Consider the following 13,433-nt stretch of genomic DNA (forward strand, 5'->3'; position numbering starts at 1 on the left):
AGATAGATAGATAGATAGATAGATAGATAGATAGATAGATAGATAGATAGATAGAGAGAGAGAGAGAGAGAGAGAGATTTTTTTATTTAGCGCAAGATTTCAGAGCCAAAGACAAGACCATGGTTGTAAATAAATCAAATGAATGAAGCATGAATAAAAGCTTTTTCCGACACCATTTGAAGTGAAATAAACCCCTGATGTTGTGTGGTCATGGCATAAGCTGACCACGGGGCACTGACAGCATTTCATAAACTTTAAACAGTGTCCTAGGTCAGTCATTTTTGTTTTTGCATCTCTTTGAAGTCTGCCCCCCCCCCCCCCCCAGAGCACTACAGAGCCCATTGAGAAAAGGCATCAATGCCACAGAGAAATTGAGAACTTTCACGTGACACAAAAAGCCGCAAGGCATCCTCTAAGGACATTTGAACGTTTGAAACATCAGTGACCCTTCATAAGATAGAAGGGAGATGGATGTGAAAAATATTGACTGACTTGCTGTTTCTGAGGGGAGTATAAGGAGCTACTTAGACAGCCCACTCTCACTGCCAAAGACCTTACTCTAAACTCTAACCAAACTGAGCCTGGAAAGGAAAGACTCAATTCTAAATTCTTCTGGGGAAGGAATCCAGCTTTTATTTTCTATTTCTTGCTTTCTATTATCTGATAATACTACAACAATGAAACCAAACAAGCCTATAGTCTGCTACCTTTGCCAGCATCAATTCTGTACAATGCTTGGCCAAGGTCTTTGACATCATGCAAAAGACAGTGCTTAATGTAGCTCAAAAATGGCCTTAGGAAGCATCTTCTTTCAAATATGCTTTGCGAATGAAAAAAAAAAAACACAGCAAACACTTTTTTTGTTCTTTATGAAACCCAAAGGCAAGATGACTGTTAAAGTGGTCAGATGACAAATGTCTCATCTGATCTTTAATCCCACAGAGGGGACAGCTCCAGGGCTAAAACAAGAAACTCTCACAGGATAGAGCGATTTGGTCAATTCCAGTGCGCTAAATCACTGCTTTGGGTGCAGCAGATTTCTCCACACCAAAGAATGGCATTCTAGGTCTCACTCTTAATAGTTTAGTAGAAAGTCTAACTGCCACAAACAGCACTGACAGAGAACATGTGTAATACCTAGGCAGCCAATATGTATGTACGTGAACCTAAGCTAAATCACATCCTGGGAAATAATATCTGTGCTTCTAATAGGGCAACTCCCTGCTCATGTGACAATGACACATCACCAGTGCCTCTTCCAATAACCAAGTAAAATAACTTGTGAGGGGGAAAGTATTTTTGGTGACAAAGTTCCTCTTCCTATCCGCTTCTATTTTCAGATTCAATCAGGCTTAACATCACTGCTGCTATTGTCATTTTCTAGTCTTTCCTAATAACCCTTTAAAAATCCAAACAGTAGAACAAGGCAAAAATAAGTAAGTTTTGCCAAAGCCTGTCATAAGTAGTCTACCTCTCATCAACTAGAATTTATAGTGAGAAATACTGGCAGAAATCCCTCACCACAGAGGCTGATGCAAACTTTTGGCAGCCATTCCTGATCATCCGGTTCATGACACATTCCTTGATAGTTAACTTCACAGAGCCAGCCGGTGTTCATCTCCATCACCTGATGACGCTGGCAGACTCAAGCCTGTTGTCTTTGACGATGATCGAATGAGGCAACAGAGAAGTGAGTAATAATTGGGTCAACAAGGTATGTCAGCTCCCACTAACTCTTATCTGAATCATCTCTCTGCAGCGTAGCCAAATGTGATAGTATGACGCCTGAAATACTTGGCTGGGATAGGCAGCGACAGCAACATGGCATGAAATACCCTTTTTACCCTATGTGTGACCCCCAAAACAGTTAGTCCTAGGAGAGGCAAGTGTTCTCTAACTTGCTAGTTTGTTGTGCTGCTGGGTTGTGTTTCCTTCTTCTTAATATTATTTGAAGATTAGTAAAATTATTTTTTACCATTATTATTATTATTACTACTATTATTAGTATAATCATTATAAAAAGGAGCCATTACAAAATGATACACTTAGGTCATAACAAAACATAACGCAATCGGTGTGTAAAGGTCTTTCAATAACCATTGTTATATCCTCACCCTCCCCCCCACGCGTGTGCACAAAAGCCGATACTGGATAAGCGGACAAAGGTGACTCACAAAAAAAGCGGTGCATTTCACAAGAAAAACTTCATTCGCAAAAAATGCTTCTTGATTTATTTTTCATTCCAATAAGCCATCTCTTTATTACTAGACTACCAGTAGTTCTTTTCCAAATAAACAGTCATAGAGGCTATAACTCTTTTGGTGTTTAACAGCATGAAACAGACAGCTGGAAGCAGCTTGAGCTTTCTTTCCCTAGACAGAGACGGGTCAGAATACAATACAGGCCTACACTTTAACTGAAATTATTTGGTAAAATTTCCACTGAAAATTACTTAATGCCTAAGAAACATGTGTTGGCAGTAAGACTTGTAAACATGGTCTAAGGGTTTAGGGGAAATACCGTGGTAGCCTTATGTTGCCATGCTAACTCCTTTGGTTGTAGCTTAACGATGAATTTACACATCCGTGTTGTAACTAACACGAAAAAAAACACGCTGGTTAAATATGAGTTAATTTATTTGATATAATCTCAATCATTTCTGAATATATAAAATTTTGCTCTTAAATTTGAGCTTTTAAAATAATATGTGTTATTAAAAGAATTTGATTAGATGAAACACCGGATTTATTTATAATCAGGGTGCAATTTGGCAGGGGTGCATGGGATTGTGCGAAGGAAAGCGATCAATGCTACTTCACCAATAGACTACATCTGATTTTTATTTTTTAGAAGCGTCGCTGCACGGGACGCTACGTTACCAAAAGCTAGGTGGATTGAACATGACAGCTCACGTTGCACGGTGTAAAGTGTGACTATTTCCCTGTAGAGGATTCCAACACAGTCTGCTGCTGCCGTTGTCTGAAAAACAGCACAGAGAAACTCGCCGGCCATGTGGTGCATTTGAAGTTATTGTAAAATACCTTTTTATTCATCTGGTGCTTGTTTTTGTCTTTTACCAGCAATTTACTGGGCAAATAAGTCATTGTTATAAGTTATTGCTATTACATTCTTAATCAATCATCATTTCGACCATATGGCCTTGCAATAAACAAGCCGTTCTTTAATGTCGTTTTGTGCTCCTTTTTTATATTATATACAGTAAATTATCAATATATTCAGGGCTCGACATTAAGCCTTGTCCGGGACAAGTGGATTTTTTGTAGGGCAAGTGGAAGAGAAATTGCCTTTACCCACTGGACAAGTTAGAAACTAAAACAAGATAAAATCCCATGTTACTTCACTTTTACGCATTACGTCTATTAAAACGTTATGGATTTGAAACAAATACATTTTTTCCCCCCACGATCCAGGTCAGCAGACCGCTAACATTAGATCCAGCTGCAGCAGGTCAGCAGACCACTAACGTTAGACCCAGCTGCCCCGGGTCCGGTTTATATATCAGATAATAATCAACTGTAAAGTAGCTACACCTTTTAAAGGATTCTTTGGTAAATCAGACTCTGCCAGGTAGAAAGTGAAATTGTAGAAGCAAAAAAAGTTAAAACCAACGTTTAGTGGCAAAATCAGTTGTTCTGTCTACCAAATTATTTTAGATTCAGTATAATTTTAAGTTCAAGTCACCACTACCTCTGGTGATACACTGCCCACTGGTGTGTAAAGTATTACTTTATATTAATGTTCTCTGGAGATCCTTTTTTCTTGTTGAAGTGGAAATCTGGATTTTTTACTTTTTTTTTTAATATTCTGCATTAGCAAAACACAAAATAAAATTAGAAAATGAGACACCTTCACCCAGACAAGTGACTTTTAAGCATGGACGTAAATGTACAAATGTGCCTCAAAAAGTTAATGTCAAGCCCTGAAATCTCTGGCCGCCCCGCCAAGGACGCTTGTCAAAAACTACGGGGTAGCTTTTTGACGAGAAGCACACGCAGCCACGGCCAATACACTGACACTTTTTATAAGTTACATATATAATGACAGAAGTTTTATTGTTAATTGGTCGCAGTGGGTCGTTAGCCACTGAGCCGTAGCGACGTATAGGCAGAGCGAGCAGCCGCCAGATTAATCTAGTGACCCGTGCAAGACGTCACTGTGAGGGACCGTTAGAGACGATGTGACCGGCAGTTAACGTTAACTGGTCCCCTTGTTCAAACAACGTTATATTATAAACGATAGATAACCCAGCAATGGCGATTATGAGCTTGTCCTCAGAACGAATGTTTTGGTAGGAACGAAAGTTTACATTGTACGTTTCTCCGGAATCAGCCAGCGCGAAGGACGTTTATATTCCGATTGGCGGCTGGCGTTAGCCGTTGCTTGCTGCTGAACCGCGTCATAGCTCATTAACATAACGTTGAAAAAATTCAACTTTCTGATTGACGTTTAACACGCTCAAAATGCCCAAAACGCGAAGGCGACAGATTTGCCGCTCCACGCAGCTGAGAGAAGCCGGCTTCCACTGAAAATGAATTACTTCCGGTAACTTTAGAGTGTTTGGTATGCCAGGCACTATATCCATTGTATTGCAATGGGATTTCGTTCTTGCAGGTTTTGTTTGGCATGATCAAAAAACTTCTTCCCCTCTGCTTTTTTCACAAATCGCACCCAGTTTATATTTATTGTAATTCCTCAAATAAAGATCAGAAGCCAATTAAAAGCCGGGCCTCTGATAGTGGCCAGAAGTGTGGTCAACAAAAACAAATAAAAGGCCGGGGAAAAATTTGTGTGGATAATCTCCTAAGAGCCTTTCATATAATGTGCATTCAAGCTTACCGTAAAGTACATTTCTACCAATTCAATTAAAAAGACTCAACAATATATTCATGCGTTTTTTCTGGGTTATGGTGTTATTCACCTACCGGTGTTTTAGTCAGTGCGGCTGTATGTTACTCAGCCAAATGTGCCACCAAGTGCCACTAGATGGCAGCTACATTGGATGTAACACAGGTTTCATTTAGTGACAGCAGAAACTTACAGACTTTGATGCTAGTGACGGACTTTTCAACAACAAAACGAAAAAGATTTTAAAGTATGCGGAGGAAAACTCGGGTGAAAATAGATGGACTTAGAAATAAAGGCCTGCCACTGATAAAAGCCTACTTCGAATAAAAGCCGGGTAACTTCTGCGGTTCAGGTAAATAAAGGCCCCGGCTTTTATTTGAGGGATTACGGTAGATTTACACATCTTTATTGTTCAATTTGTCTGTATGCAATCTATTACTAAACGTTTGCATTGGAGTGAACATCTATGATTTTTAATGGAAACTGGTCAGTGCATCATTTAAAGGTCTTGCCTCTATTCCCTCATCAATCTGCTAGCTTCTCAACTTCCAGCCGGTCTTGAAGGCTGCTTGAAAATAAAGTCGCGTTCACAACTGACTCAATCACTTGATTACCACTCCCCTGCATGTTTTACAATGACGTATGAAGTCACTCTGTGCTAGTGAAGCTATGCAACTTCTGTAGTGCGTTTGTAGAATGCAGATGTAACATTCAGATATGCAATGCACAGGCACATTAACCCTTGTATTCTCTTCCTGTCAAAATCAACGCTTTTTATCAAGGTTTTTAACTTCTTCTTACGTTTTTGTCTCTTATTCAAACACTTTTTACGCATTTTTCCATGTTTACTACGTAACACTAACTTATTTACTTTAGTTTTACAGTTTTTTGGGGAATTTATGGTCAATTATAGGAAATTATACCTAATGTTTGACTTTGAAAAGCAGAAATTAGGAATTATTTCAACTAAAATTAAAAGAATGTATGTTGATGGATAATCACAGACTGGAATATGTCAATTTTTACTCAATACTATTTCAAAACCACAATATCTTTTCTCCAAATGCCATTAAATTGAATAAGATACCTCAAAATTGATGAAAGTAGAGATTTGTACTTGCCAAAGAGCATTGTGTGGAATCAATCATGTTATTTTTGGGTAATTAAAAAGAACATTGATATAGGAAAACGCGTCAATTTGACCCAAGGACAACATGAGGGTTAAAAAGGTGTCCACTTAATAAGCTCATTGACTTTGAAACTCTGACATTATCTAAAAGATCAAGTAAAAGAGCAACAGTTGTTGTCTTTTACTGGGCCTTAGATTTATAATGGCACAGCCTGGTGTCTGTTGTATTCATATGCATGTCAGCCTGTTTATCTCTAAAAATGCTCCCATTGACAGTACAGCATATGTATGTGTAAGCTTGTGGTACTGAATCGATATTGGTGTTGCAGACATTTCTTTCGAGTACTACTCGATAAGATCCTTATAAACAACACATGAGTTAGCTACACACAAAGATTCCTCCACTGCAAAGACAAACAAACATAAACCAGCATGAGTGGAACAATACAGACATGTTTACAGTGTCAGAGAAGTTTAGTCTCATATTTAAGAATAAAACCTACAATTGCGTAAGAAAGAAAATTATGCAGTAAACGTTATGGTACACGTCGTGTACTATACCGTCATTATAACACTCTAGCATGGCATCAGTAAGTGGCTAGCTACTATATTTGGCTACTGTCATGTTTCCATTACAGGTTTAACTACATATCTTGACAGCGAAGTTATGAGAAAGTTGCTCTTTCGCACACTGTAATCATAACGTTACAATGTCGTTGTTAAATTTAAATGACAGCGGCTGCTGTGTCATTTCCAGGCAGTGAAAGTTAGCAATGTGGCATGCTAGTCGGCTAACAGGCTAATCTGGCTAGCGAACGTCATAAAAACTTTTTCTAGTGAGTGTCAAAATCGCGTTTGCACTAAAAACAGTGACAAGCTGTGAGCTTTGGAAGACTGACAATTACAAATCAAGCCAACATAAAGGTGGACAACAGCTTGGAAGTGGTTCGTTAGCCATCTAGTGTAGCTAGTACAGATTCATAAGTTCACTGTCAGCTAACGGTGTCTCTGCTCTTACCAGGAAGTGGGACTCTGTTGCTAAGCTATTCCCTCTTCACGTTGAAAGTTTCTCCTGATGGTTATGGCGGCTGTCTTTGTTTTGACTTTCCCTTTTCTCTCCAAGGTCGCTTCTAAAAGTGGACTCGGCGGGCCTCTCTTCTTGCGTGGCAAGTTGACTGAGTGTTGAAAAGTTTTTTTTCGGAGAGCGAGCCTGTGCTGTAGGGCCAGCCGAGATGTGTACGCGCTTGCGGATAGTCTCTGCACTAGCTAGGCCCTTCTCAATACCACACACTTCTGACCCGTGTACCAGCAATGTAAACAACCCAGCATTCCAAGCTGCCAAATACCGCGAGATTCAACAGAGAAACTCAAACCACCCCAACAGCCCATCCTTTCTTCGATTAAAAGTGTATGGACATTTTCCGTGATATTTATTGAGAGATAGGATCTGCAGTGAGCTAGAAAGTCCATTCTTAATCTTAGAAACAGTCGACAAAAACATATTAATGTAATGTCCTCTCACTAGCTTTTTGCAGACCAATTGCAAATTAAGATGATTAATACACTTTCCTCCCAAACGTTGGCGCACCTCAGGGCTATATCATCTCACCCATGCAAACAAGTACCTGGATGGGAGTCATGATAGATCATAATCTACATAGGGCATGCTTGTAAAACGATAGGCTTATCCTTTGGGACTAGCTGCCAGATTATTTTCTCTGTTTTTTAATTTAGTGATTCAGGGTGTCATGCTGTACTTCACATGCACAGCCAGGCTCAGCAGCCTACCTGCTAAAATTAAAACTGAATTATATAATCAACTCAAAGTTTGTGGTAAGATTAATGGTCAACCTGTTGCACACTCATATCAAATAACCCACAAGAAGAGCATGGCTTAGCTTGCTATCAGCATCTTTTCTAAACTGAATACCTGATAATAAATACCTAAATAATAAAATGTAGAGTCCCTTTGTTTAGCAGAAGCAGGCTTAAAAACTCTTTTATACACCAATCTATTTTATCCTGTTGCTAAACCAAAATCAGTGTGATGCCAATAAAGATCTGAATCCGAGGATATCATGAATCATGTTCTGTTGTCATGGCTGTTGATGTGTTTTCATCTTTGTACTACATGTGTAACTGTTGTCTAACTCGGTTTGTATTTTTCTTTTTCTATATGCTTTTGTGCGGAGCTGCTCGGCAATGCAAAATTAATTCCACTGTAAACTGACAATAAAGTTGTATTGTATTGTATTTCTGTTTATTAACTGCAATGTCCACACTCTTCTATTTTGAGCTTAAGTTATCTTTACTTATCTGCATGCCTAAATGTATTAGTTCATCTTTACCTATTTTCATATATATACTATATATATTAAGGACCTTGGAAATAGGAGTTTGACTTTGATTTTAAAAGAAATCTAAAATCAAGGGCCACTTCTATATTTTTTCTTGATCTTTGAACCGTATCCCACAATTCATCACCATTTTTTTTTTAAACAAGTACTAACAACTATTGTATACCTTAAACCACCAGCCGGTAAAACATGCAGCTTAATCAACAGGACTCTTAGTTGTTCACTTGCACTTTGCACTTTTATATCAAATTTTATTTTCTGTTGTGGATTGACTGTTTTTATTTGACATTATTGTTTATTCTGTCTAAATGTGATCAAATGCCATTTATCATGACAACGTTGTGTTCTTCTTATTGATGCTATTTTATTGTTACTACTGTGGACTTTATGGTGTCTGGAGCACTGGACCAAACAAATTTCCCTGAGTGGGATAATAAAGTTGACCTGAATCTGAATGTTCAGTGGATAGAATTTGCACCAATTTCACTGAGATAACAACTAAACAAAATAAAATTACTTGACATAGGGGCGGCCTATAGCTCGCTGAGTAAGTGCACTCGCCCCATGTTGGCTGAGTCCTGCAGTGGCCGAGGTTCGAATCCAGCCTGCGGCCCTTTGCTGCGTGTCTTCCCCCGTCAATCTCTCTCTCCCCCTTTCACATATCTATCCACTGTCTCTGTCTAATAAAGGGGAAAAAAAATTACTTGATATAATGTAGGTAGATTAAGGCATTAAACTGCATCACATTCTGTACTGTGTTTCCCTCTAAGATGTCGAGGAGTAGAACTGCATACTGCATAAAAGTAGCCATGTAGGCAGCCATGGGTGAATGGATTCTCCTGAACACACACACACACACACACACTTTGACACACAGTCTTGCTTGCTGTCGTTACACACATCCATGTAGAATACCCACACATCCCATGACACACCCACATTAGGCTCTTGGGAATATCATGACAATTTATTGACAAAAATGGTATTGCAGATTGACTCACATGGACAGTGAGAGCATCTGGAATTGATCAGCTTACTTTGCTTTGATAAAAGTTTCATCACTGATTTCAGACTGACAATTCAAACACTGATGATACACGGGAAACACATCTGTCTTCTTCCCATCCCCATTGTTAATAATCAACAAGTTATGTGGGGTTGTGTTTTTTCTGCTATACTTCAATAGCCTTTTTTGTTAACCTCACTGCAAATATGGAAAAGGCAGAGATGCCTGGAGTGTAGGATTTTCCCTCCTTTTTCTTCAACAACAGTTGAAGATTAAAAGAAATGTCTCACAGAAATCTGTCAATTCCGTATGTGAATAATGCTGTGTGGAATTTAATGGCATGAGTTATATTGGGTTTCCTCTACACCCACATTTTCTTTCAATAAGATCAATGGCGTGCAGTGACAGATAGGGACGGTCTTTTGTATCTTCAAATTTCAGGTTTCTGAGGGAATAATTAGATGGATGGATGAAAAGTAATGCATCAGTCTGCAAGGGGAGCTGCACCCAGAGATCCTCTAGTTCAACACACATGCCTCCGCGTCTGTTTGGTAGAAAAATGTTTAATAATCGTGTTGAATTTCTATTGTTCTAAAAGTGGCTCTCTGCACTGATCTGGTGCTTTAAACCAATAGAAAACTTTTTGTGTTCTTTTTGCTGATATTGTTTATTTAACTGAGAGGATTTCCTTTTTGATTCAGGGATATTTTTTTAGCATGAAGAGAGTATTGTCATCTATTTCCCTCTCTTCCCCTTCAAACTTTCTGGTGTCGCTTGCAGGTAACCAGGAAGGGAAAGGTTCTCCCTCCAGGGGAAATGACAAAGGTTGAATCGCTAGATTTATAGAGACGCTATAGACATTTTACTGTAAACGTGACATTTAACTCTGATGTGTTAGATCAAACTCTTACTCCTCTTTTGGTTCTTTTTTTGGGACTTTTTTTGGAACAAGACTGCCAGAAATGGATTCTGATGACAATTAAATTGAATGTGGCCATTAATATGATTTGCTTATGAATGTGAACACCATGAGAGGACATCTAGAAGCACTTTTGGCCAAAATCAAATGCTGAGAAAAAGGTTAATACCAGATCATTTATAAAACTGTATTCCAATGATTAAAACCCCTAAGTAGCTATATATTGTGAACAACACCTGCATTTGCAACACATGCACACTACTTCAGTTTTTGTTTTCTTCAACACAAACATTTCAGTGCAATCCTACCTGGATTTTTCATTGCTAAATATGCTGAAATGTTGCACCCAGGGGCTGAAAGTGCATTTTAGACACTTTTAAAGAAGAAAATGTTGATGTTTTCACTCATGTCTTTTTTATTTCCCTCTGTGTTGTTGATCTGGCTCAGGGGTTAGGTATGCATGCAATGTGGTAGAGACAGAAGCTGCAGTCAAAGCTCCTGTGATCCGGTGCAGACTTCATAGAGACCAGCAGATGGAGGGGAGAGGAGCTGCGTGCATCCTGAAGGTTTAGCAAGAACTGAGAGGTTACACTCTACCAGTACAAAGATGACCTGTCACACACTGAAACATTCCATATCAATGTAGATGAGCTTCCTGTTTATGTACCTCACAGAGCTCAGCTATCAGAGGAAAAGAGAAAGGGATTACAGATGGAAATATGTATGAAATGTTGTCTCTCTCTTAATACACCCAGGCAAACTTGGAGGTAGCATCCATGTGATGCCTGCATTTCCATTTAAAACGTTAATTATGTTGTTTTGTCTTCAAAGGGCAATTGCAACACATAGTTATCAGCCTTGATCCTAGCATTTTCAAGGTTGTCTAGATGTGAGCCATCACATAACAAATACCTTTAAATATAGAATAACACCACAACAAAGAAATAAAGGATGTATGGGGTGTGGCGAGCACTGTGCAAATGAGACACAGGAGAGATAGTCTGTTAATGTGAAGGACAAAACTGGCATATTATTTCTGCCTAAAATCTGTTTTTCAATGGCTCTTTAAAAAAAAAAATGTATGTGTCTGTGTTGTGTGTACTCGCATGTGTATACGTTAGTGTATTCCTTCTCTTGGCAAACACCCAGCACAGAGAATCTTTCCACCACTTTCCAACACGCAGGCACACACACACACGCACGCACACACACACACACACACACACACACACATACACACACAGAAGACATTGCAGTTTAGCTGTGTCTCATTCACATCGTCACCCCTCTGACATCTGCCTGTGTGTGTTTGTGTGTGTCCCAGTGCCGGTGTGTATTTGTGTTGGCAGCATGGTTGGTGTGTGAGGTGAGGTTAAATAGGCGCCCAGCAATGAGCACAGGGAACTGAGGCGGAACTGGCAGAATATTACACAAATACATACACACATACACACACATAAACTCACACAAGTACACAATACACACACACACACAAGAAATGACAATAGAAACAACGCTATCAGAGCAACATGTAAACTACAGGTGTGGCCTATGCCTCAGTGATCATCCCATACTTTGTTTTGACCCTGTCGCCTGTCACTGTGTGTGTATAATGTGTGTAAATATCTGTGTGACGACGTGTCTGTGTGTGTCTGTGTGTGTGTGTGCCTGTGTGTGCCTGCCTGCAGAGACACACTTTCCTGGAGTTTAGGGATCGCTCAGTAGGGAACTCGTTCTCCACATGGCGTGAATTCAGTTCAACAATGTAGAGATAGCTTTGATACATAAAAAATGTTGGACACCTAAGGATACGACTGTATGTTGATTTGGTTTATATGGTCACTGAGCACCTCTGATGTCAATATACTGTACGTAATAGACACTGGACATGTACCTTGTATTTTTGTTTTGTGTTGACCTTAATAACCTCTTGACACATGTTTTAGTCAGATCTGACCAAGGAAGGCCTTAATTACATATGTCACAAGTTTGAGCATGTTTGTAGAACCCTTCTCTTCTAAACTGGCATTTATCTGTGTCAAGTTGAGCACTATAGATTTCAGTTGTTGTATCCTTGTTGATAGATTTAAAGTACTGAAAAAGTCTGTGAGGTTACCTTTTTCCCTATGGTCAGTGAATTTAATTAAAAAACCTTCTCACTTGTTGTCCATAAATTAAATTGCATTTTATTTTATTCTTACATTTGTATTTGAGCTTGAATGGTAGAGAATTTCAGATATTTGTCTTTATTTTTTAAGTGTAACATGTGTCAGAGTCACCCAAACTTTATGAACAAGCTGCTTGTATGACAGAAAACACACAGCAGTGTCATCATTGTTATTGTGCAGTCTAAGTACACAGTCACTCAACAGGGGGAGGGGGGTGGGGGGATAAGAGAGGTGACGAAGTGTGTCAGTTGGCAGATGCCATCTTTTCTTACCTCTGCACAGACCATAGACTGTATGTTGTGTAATACTAATAATACACAGTCTATGGCACAGACAACAAACAACATTGTCCTTATGTTTTATGTTTTTTACACTGAGAATAATGCAACAGTAAATACTGCAGATTGAAATTACATTGATCTCACTGTTTATAAGTGGGATTTTTGTTGATGTTGTAGTTAGTTCATAGACCAAAGATATATGTACAGCAGTCCAAATTCTTGAATTCAATGTAGTCACTAGAGAACATCGTGTATTTTTTCACTCTTTAATTGAAGCAAGAAACATACCTGGAATAGGGTGAAGCAATCCTATTGGCAAGAATTTGGCTGATCATCACACACACAAACGCATTCACACACACACACACACACACACACACACACACACGCACACAAGCACATGCATGCACACACACACAGGTTACGATAAGATGCATTCCAACAGCCCAGCAGCAAACCCCTGAAATTCTTGTCAACACAGGGCCATGACGTTGTCCAGAGTGTTCATCTTGCAGCTCCTAAAGTGAGCAGGGCTGGCTGTTTTTGTTTGTGTTTCTGCTCCAGCCCCTGCTTCCTGTAGCTCTGTGGTGTCAACCCGCCCACCGTCCTCCCATAAGACCCGGGGAACACAGCCCTGCTGCCACAGTGCACAGACACCCCAGCGACTGAGGTTTCCTCTTGGACTGACTGAAGTGTTTGCTGTTTCC

At 39.4% G+C, this 13,433-nt stretch overlaps 1 protein-coding gene across 1 annotated transcript in view; it reads right to left on the reverse strand.

Annotated features, from left to right (window-relative positions):
* nek7 (NIMA-related kinase 7) overlaps positions 1-7,311 on the reverse strand; it is a 67,479-nt gene extending 60,168 nt beyond the window's left edge. Inside the window, exon 1 of the mRNA XM_034881249.1 lies at positions 7,014-7,311. The gene's annotated coding sequence lies outside the window, so the exon portion shown is untranslated. The remainder of the gene's footprint in view (positions 1-7,013) is intronic.
* Between the last annotated feature and the right edge of the window lie 6,122 nt (positions 7,312-13,433).

The sequence above is a fragment of the Etheostoma cragini genome, chromosome 9 (genome assembly GCF_013103735.1).
Source record: "Etheostoma cragini isolate CJK2018 chromosome 9, CSU_Ecrag_1.0, whole genome shotgun sequence".
In the NCBI taxonomy this organism is placed as follows: Eukaryota; Metazoa; Chordata; class Actinopteri; order Perciformes; family Percidae; genus Etheostoma; species Etheostoma cragini.